The sequence below is a fragment of the Gossypium hirsutum genome, chromosome D11 (assembly GCF_007990345.1).
Source record: "Gossypium hirsutum isolate 1008001.06 chromosome D11, Gossypium_hirsutum_v2.1, whole genome shotgun sequence".
NCBI classification, from domain to species: domain Eukaryota; kingdom Viridiplantae; phylum Streptophyta; class Magnoliopsida; order Malvales; family Malvaceae; genus Gossypium; species Gossypium hirsutum.
In genome coordinates, this window is record NC_053447.1 from 17,533,324 (window position 1) to 17,541,508 (window position 8,185).

Below are 8,185 nucleotides of genomic sequence, written 5' to 3' on the forward strand. Positions count from 1 at the left end.
AGCTTATAAAACACAATTAATAACTTTATATAAAATTGTAATTTTGTAAATTAATAATCCTCATCTATTCTACTTTTATATTTTTAGTATGTAATTTATTACTATATTTTTCTTCTTATTTTGAAATATTACAATATATATTTTAAATATTTTCTTCTTTCTAAAAAAATATTGTACAATTGTCACACAATTGAAATGCCTCGGGAATACCATAGCAATTTGTACATTTTGAGCCTCTAATTTATTAATTGGATTCTAATTTTCGTGTTTTATTCTTAAATTTTAGGCTACTTGAGGATTTGTGAAAAATCGTTGCTTAAGTATCAATTCAGTAGATCAAATAAGTGACTTAATACTCCTTTGGTGTTTAATTCCTCAAAAAAATCAAACTTTCAATATTTTATGTCATATCCATGATACATAATTTTTTTATCCATGTTTTATGAAAATCGGGTTAAACATGCTAGTATAATCATTTTTGGAGAAATAAGTAATCAGATTGTGCTTTTGGTATACTTATGTTACTCTTTGGTGTATATATAATATGTTTTGGGAAAGTATAATATTGAATTTTTTTTTATATGATGTTTTGTATAATTTGAAAAATTATGGGTAATCCAACTTTCATGATTTTGAATTTTCTTCTAATATGTTATGTTCCAGCCTTGCCAATGGGGTTAAATGTTGGTCATGTCAATTTGTATTTTGTACTTAGAAATTAAATTCAATCGTGCCACCAGTTTAGAATAGTGGTTTTTGATCCATTGTCATTAGAGTAAATTGTAGTTTTTGTTCCGACCCACTGTCATTGGTGTTAATTGTGGTTTTCAATCTTTGTCACCAATGTTAAGATTGATTTCTATCTATTGGTATTTTAAAAATTATTAATTTGTCTTTATTATAGTTTTAACATGAAATATGCTTTGAATTATTTGTTACAGATTACCCATAAATTTTGGAATTATATATTTTCAATAAAATATTGGCCTAAATGTTTTCGTACATGCTTAACCCTGAAATGGCGAGTAATTAAACTCACTTCCTCTTTTAATATTTTTTTTATAAGTTTTGACTTTGCCTGTAAACATGAGAAGTTTAGTGAGTGATGATTTAAGATATTATTGCATTTTTTAAGAACTTTTAAGATATTTCAAAGTTTAAGATTTTCAATACTACTAGACCATTAAAAGTTTAAGTGGTATTTTAAGGTTTCTTAATTTACTGAAACTTATTTTCAAAATAAGAATTTTATAAACATTTTATAAGATTATAACCTTCTGATTTTTATTTTAAATGTTTTGGTTTATTTGAATTTTAGAGAATTAGTGATCGCCTTACATATTCGAAAGGGCACATTTATGATGGATTATATTCAATAAGGGCAATAGACTAAGATCGTATTCGAGTTGTTCGACTTGAAAATGATTCAGATCTGATTTAAAAAGAAAAAACCAAATAAATTTGAAAAATAAAGAAAACAAAAATAAACTAAAAGAATAAATTCAAGAACAAGAATAAAGATTCAAAACAGTAAATAAATAAAATAGAAATTAAAAAATGGAAGATCGATCGAATAAACCGATGGATATTATAGATAGATGAATAAATGTCCGATTGAACCTTTTGAAAAAGATTTTCGACAAACTCAATCAATAGGTCTAACCAACCCCTTAGGGTCAAACCTTAATAAATTCGAGGGTGAAGAGTTCTCCCATGACTTCAAAGAGAAAACTAAGAAGAAAATTTACTTCTAAATAAACAAAAGAGAAATCTCACAAAGAGAAATAACTCAAAGAGTTGAAATATTGGCAATCATCCGTATTTATGGAAAGTCAAATATATGGTTATCAAATAATGGAAAGTCAAAGATATGGGTATCAAATATTGGAAAATCAAAGAAATGGGTATCGAGATATTGGCATAAGAAATCTGAGATATTTGCAATATTTGGTCCCTAATTGCAAAGTGACTTTGCAAGTTGATCCCTGAACCTCAACTATAAATAGGCATAACCATCTCTCATTCTGTATCTCATATTTGCCATTCTCTACTTAAGGCATTGTTCTCTCTCTCTCTCTCTTTGTAAATTCTCACTTGTATTTTGGAGTGAAATATATTTGGTAGTGCCCGAGGACGTAGGCAAAATTTGTTGAACCTCGTTAAATTCTTGTGTTCTTTATTGTATTATTCTGCATGAATTGTGATTGTGATTGTAGTGATTTATAGTGCTATTAAATTACGATTGAGGGATATTCTGGCTAGGAAAGACCTGGTACTTAAGCGATCCTTGTGATCCACCTCTCTTTCCTGGGAATTGAACTTAGTCTGATTTTTTAGTACAATAATTTTACTCTTTTACACATTTCCGCACAACAATTGGTATCAGAGCTAGATTCGTACTTGGGGAATACGATCGTTCACGGCACTGTTCACGTACAGTAGTTGGGATTGAGGAGAAAAATAGAAAAGATATCGTCATCAGCGAAGACTACTTTGACCAATGCAAAATTTGAAGTAGAGAAATTTGATGGTACCAATAATTTTGGTATGTGGCAATGTGAGATTCTGGATGTCTTATGTCAGCAAGAGCTAGATATAGCCCTTGAAGGAAAACCTGACAAGATGGATGACAATGAGTGGGCTAAGATCAATAGACAGACATGTGGAACAATTCGCCTATGTTTGGCCAAAGAGCAGAAGTACTCTGTCATGAAGGAGACATCAACGAAGAAGTTGTGGGATACATTGGAAGAAAAGTTTCTAACAAAAAGTCTTAAAAATAGGCTTTATATGAAAAAGAAACTTTGTCGATTCACGTATGCACCCGGTATGTCGATGAATGACCATGTGAACTCATTCAATAAAATTTTAGCAGGCTTGCTAAATTTGGATGAGAAATTTGAAGATGAAGACAAGGCATTACTATTGTTGAATTCTCTTCCTGATGAATATGATCATCTTACCACCACATTGCTTCATGGGAAGGATACGATCACATTTGATGCAGTCTGTAGTGCGTTGTATAGATCTGAGACTCGAAAGAAAGATAAAAAAGATCACAGAGATACAACTACAGAAGTATTAACAATAAGAGGTCGTTCGCACAGCAACAAATCTAGTAGAAAGAGTAAGTCCAAAGGGAGACCTGTCAAAGATGAATGTGCTTTTTGTCGTGAGAAAGGGCATTGGAAAAAGAATTGTCCTAAGTTATAAAAGGGCAAGGCTATTTTTGATGCATGTGTAGCGGAGCATGATGAGGAGTCAGACTTTAGCTTGGTTGGCATGGCAATGGCATGTCATACAGATGAGTGGATTTTGGATTCAGGATGTACTTACCATATGTGTCCTAATAAGGACTGGTTTTCTAGTCTTAAAGAACTAGAAGGTGGAGTTATTTTTATGGGCAATGACAGCGCTTGTAAGACAATGAGAGTAGGTACCATCCAATTGAAGAATCACGACGGCTCAATTCAAGTCTTGACAGATGTTCGCTACATACCTAGCTTGAAGAAAAATCTCATCTCATTAGGGGTTCTAGAATCTAAAGGGCTCACAATCACTTTGAGATATGGATTACTAAAGGTAGTAGCTGGGGTATTGAAGGTGATGAAAGGCACAAGAAGAAATAAACTGTACTATTTAAATGGAAGTATAGTTATTGGATCAACATCAACAGCTTCTGCGAAAGATGCAGATTCAGAGGCTACCAGGTTATGGCATATGCGATTGGGACATGCTGGTGAAAAAACTTTGCAGAGTTTGGCGAAGTAAGGCTTGTTGAAAGGTGCAAATTCTTACAAATTGGAATTCTGTGAACATTGTGTTCTGGGCAAGCAGACGAGGATAAAATTTGGTTCCGCAATTCACAATACAAAAGAAATTCTGGACTACGTCCACAGTGATGTGTGGGGACCTACTAAAGTGGCTTCTTTGGGAGGTATGCACTATTTTGTTACTTTTGTTGATGATTATTCAAGAAAAGTATGGGTGTATCTAATGAAAAGGAAAATGAAGTTTTGGATGCATTTCTAAAATGGAAGAAGATGGTGGAGACCCAGACTGGTCGAAAGGTCAAACGACTTCGATCAGACAATGGTACTGAGTACAAGAATGATCCATTTCTACAAGTATGTCAAGATGAGGGCATTGTGCGACACTTCACTGTTCGAGATACACCACAATAGAATGGGGTGGCAGAACGTATGAATCGGACTATACTGGAGAAAGTTCGATGTATGTTGTCCAATGCTAGATTGGGTAAGGAATTTTGGGCTGAGGCAGTTACATATGCGTGCCATCTAATTAACCGGTTGCCATCAGCTGCAATAAATGAAAAAAAATCCTATGGAGAGGTGGGCTGGTAAACATGCTACTGATTATGATTCTTTACATATTTTTGGTTCAACTGCATATTATCATGTAAAAGAATCTAAGTTAGACCCAAGAGCAAAAAAAGCATTATTCATGGGTATAACTGGTGGAGTAAAAGGGTATCGTCTCTAATGTCCTGATACAAGGAAGATTGTTTTCAGTAGATATGTGGCTTTTGATGAATCAACCATGATGAAGAATAAGGATTCACAAAAGGATAACAAAACCAGTGGCACTTTGCAGCAGATGGAGTTTGAAAAAGTTAATGATGATCCAACTAATATTGAAGGAACAAATGATGAAGAAGTTTCGGTCCAAGAACTTCTACAGCAACATGATTCAATTGCATATAAGAGGCCAAGAAGAGAGATTTGTATGCCTGCTCGCTTTGATGATATGGTGGCCTATGCACTTCCAATTGTAGATGATGATATTCCTTCTACTTACATAGAAGCAAGAAGTAACCCTGATGGTGTAAAGTGGAAGTAAGCTATGAATGAAGAAATAGAGTCTCTTCATAAAAATAGAACTTGGGAGTTTGTGACGCTACCCAAAGGAAAGAAGGCAATTGGATCAAATGGGTATATGCAAAGAAGGAAGGATTTCCTGGTAAAAATGAAGTTCGATACAAGGCTAGATTGGTAGCAAAGGGTTATGCTCAAAAAGAAGGAATAGACTACAATGAAGTGTTTTCTTCGAAGCATTTGTCTATTTGAATTTTGCTAGCATTGGTTGTGCAATATGATCTTGAACTAGTTCAGCTCGATGTGAAGACCGCATTTTTACACGGTGATTTGGAAGAGGAAATCTATATGACTTAGCCAGATGGATTCAAGGTTCCTAATAAAGAAAATTGGGTTTGCAAACTGACAAAGTCGCTTTATAGATTGAAACAATCTCCTAGTCAGTGGTACAAACGATTTGATCAGTTCATGAAAGGGCAAAGGTACACAAGAAGTAAATTTGATCATTGCGTGTATATTCAGAAGCTACAAGAAGGATTTTTCGTATACTTGCTCTTATATGTTGATGATATGTTGATAGCAACTAAGAGTAAAGTTGAAATTGAGAGATTGAAGACTCAACTCAACCTTGAGTTTGAGATGAAAGACATAGGTGAAACTAAGAAGATTCTTGGCATGGAAATATGTAGGGATAGAGCTCATAGTAGAATTAGTTTGTCTTAGAAGCAATATTTGAAGAAGGTACTACAGAAGTTTGGCATGAACGAGCAGACAAAAGCTATAAGTACCCCGTTGACTTCTCATTTCAGGCTTTCTGCACAACTATCTCCTTCGACAAATACGGAACAAGAATACATGTTACAAGTTCCGTATTCTAATGCAGTAGGTAGCTAGATGTATACAATGGTGTGTACAAGACCCGACATTTCACAGGCAGTTAGTATAGTGAGCAGGTATATGCATAATCTTGGAAAAGGACATTGGCAAGCTGTGAAATGGATTCTACGGTATATTCAGAATACCATGGATATTGAATTACTATTCAAGCAGGGTACTACACTTGGTAAAGGTGTTATTGGGTACGTTGATTCTGATTATGCTGGTGATTTGGACAAACGAAGATCAACCACTGGTTATGTATTTACACTTGTCGGAGGACCAATAAGTTGGAAGTCTACACTGCAGTCTACAGTTGCATTGTCAACCACAGAAGCTGAATACATGGCTGTAACAGAGGCTATAAAGGAAGCTATTTGGTTACAATGTATGGTTAAAACCTTGGGATTGGTTCAAGAGCATATTAACGTATATTGTGATAGTCAAAGTGCTATTCATTTAGCAAAGAATCAAGTCTATCATACATGTACAAAGCATATCGACGTACGTTTCCATTTTGTGCGGGAAATTATTGATGAGGGGAAAATTCACCTTCAGAAAATTAAGACTACAGATAATCCCGCAGATATGATGACCAAGGTGGTAACAACAATCAAGTTCGAACATTGTTTGAACTTGATCAATATTTTGTATGTTTAACAGTTGAAGAAGGCACTATCAAGTGTTGTTGACAAAGGCAGAGAGAATTGTGTGAAGATAAGATTATTCGAATCAAATCTTTAAGGTGGAGATTATTGGCAATCATCTGTATTTATGGAAAGTCAAATATATGGTTATCAAATAATGGAAAGTCAAAGATATGGGTATCAAATATTGGAAAATCAAAGATATGGGTATCGAGATATTGGCATAAGAAATCTGAGATATTTGCAATATTTGGTCCCTAATTGCAAATTGACTTTGCAAGTTGATCCCTGAACATCAACTATAAATAGGCATAACCATCTCTCATTCTGTATCTCATATTTTCCATTCTCTACTTAAGGCATTGTTCTCTCTCTCTCTCTCTCTCTCTCTCTCTCTCTCTCTCTCTCTCTCTCTCTCTCTCTCTCTTTGTAAATTCTCACTTGTATTTTAGAGTGAAATATATTTGGTAGTGCCCGAGGACATAGGCAAAATTTGCTGAACCTCGTTAAATTCTTGTGTTCTTTATTGTATTATTCTTCATGAATTGTGATTATGATTGTAGTGATTTATTGTGCTATTAAATTACGATTGAGGGATATTCTGGCTAGGAAAGACCTGGTACTTAAGCGAACCTTGTGATCTACCTCTCTTTCCTAGGAATTGAACTTAGTGTGATTTTTTAGTACAATAATTTTACTCTTTTACACTCTTCCGCACAACATGAAATTTTATTAATCAAGATGTATGTGAATCAATAATGAAGAGACTTTTGTATAGGTTAGCTGATTACATAACTTTCTTGTTAACTAAGAAATATAAATTTTTAAGCAGCTTAAAATACTTAAAAAAATCTTAAATTTTGAAATAAATAAACAATAAAAATATAAAATCTAATAGATACAATATTATGCTAATATGTAGCCGAAATTAAACCTAAAAATCGAACCCAATATGATTTAAACTTGAATTAAAGCCTGAAACTCATAATTTCTCGTAATAATCTCGTCCAGATATTCTGCTTGCGCAGTTTTCATTAAAACAGTAATAACTTGAGCTTGCGAACTCGAAATCAAGTGATTTAAAGTGTGTTTCGAGTCTAAGATATATCTCTTCGAACTCTATGAAGACATATCAACCTAAAAATGTCTGGATTCCATCCAAAAAGTCGTCGCAAGTTGACTAATTTTTTAAACTTGAAAATTGTCAGCTATGGTGAATTGAATTAAATAAATGTCACTGCATTCGTGCATGTATCATTCCCTCTTTATTTGAAAATATTTATACTCGACTCTTGTCTTTCATCGAACAAGACAAAATGTTTATCATAAATGGAAATGTTTCGCTCCTCTCAAGCGATCAACAAATTCTTAAAAGAATTAAACAAGTCCACTGGACAAATTTAAGTTAAGATTAGTGAAAACATAATCATTCATCTCTTTTGATTAGGTTCTCTCTTTCTCCTCATTCTCCTTTTCAATATGAATTGTACTTTTTAATTTTACATCGTATGAATTTTCACTCACCAAAGTTGAGCCATTAATTTGATTTTTATCGTTTCAGGTTTCTTTTGTTTGGGTCTTTTTACATGAATCCTGCCCACTTTCCTTTGAACCCTCACAAAATTTTTTAACTAATAATGCTAAGAAAAGACTTCTTGTATTAATATTGAGACTTGTTTCTGTTGAGATATTAGAATTTTCAATTAAATAAATAGACATTTTTTGTTTCTTCTGATATTCTCCTATTTGTCAGTCTTTTCTTCATCCTTGGTAAGTGTTAAACATCCACTTAACGGGTGAACCATCGTTAAAGTACATTTCACACTA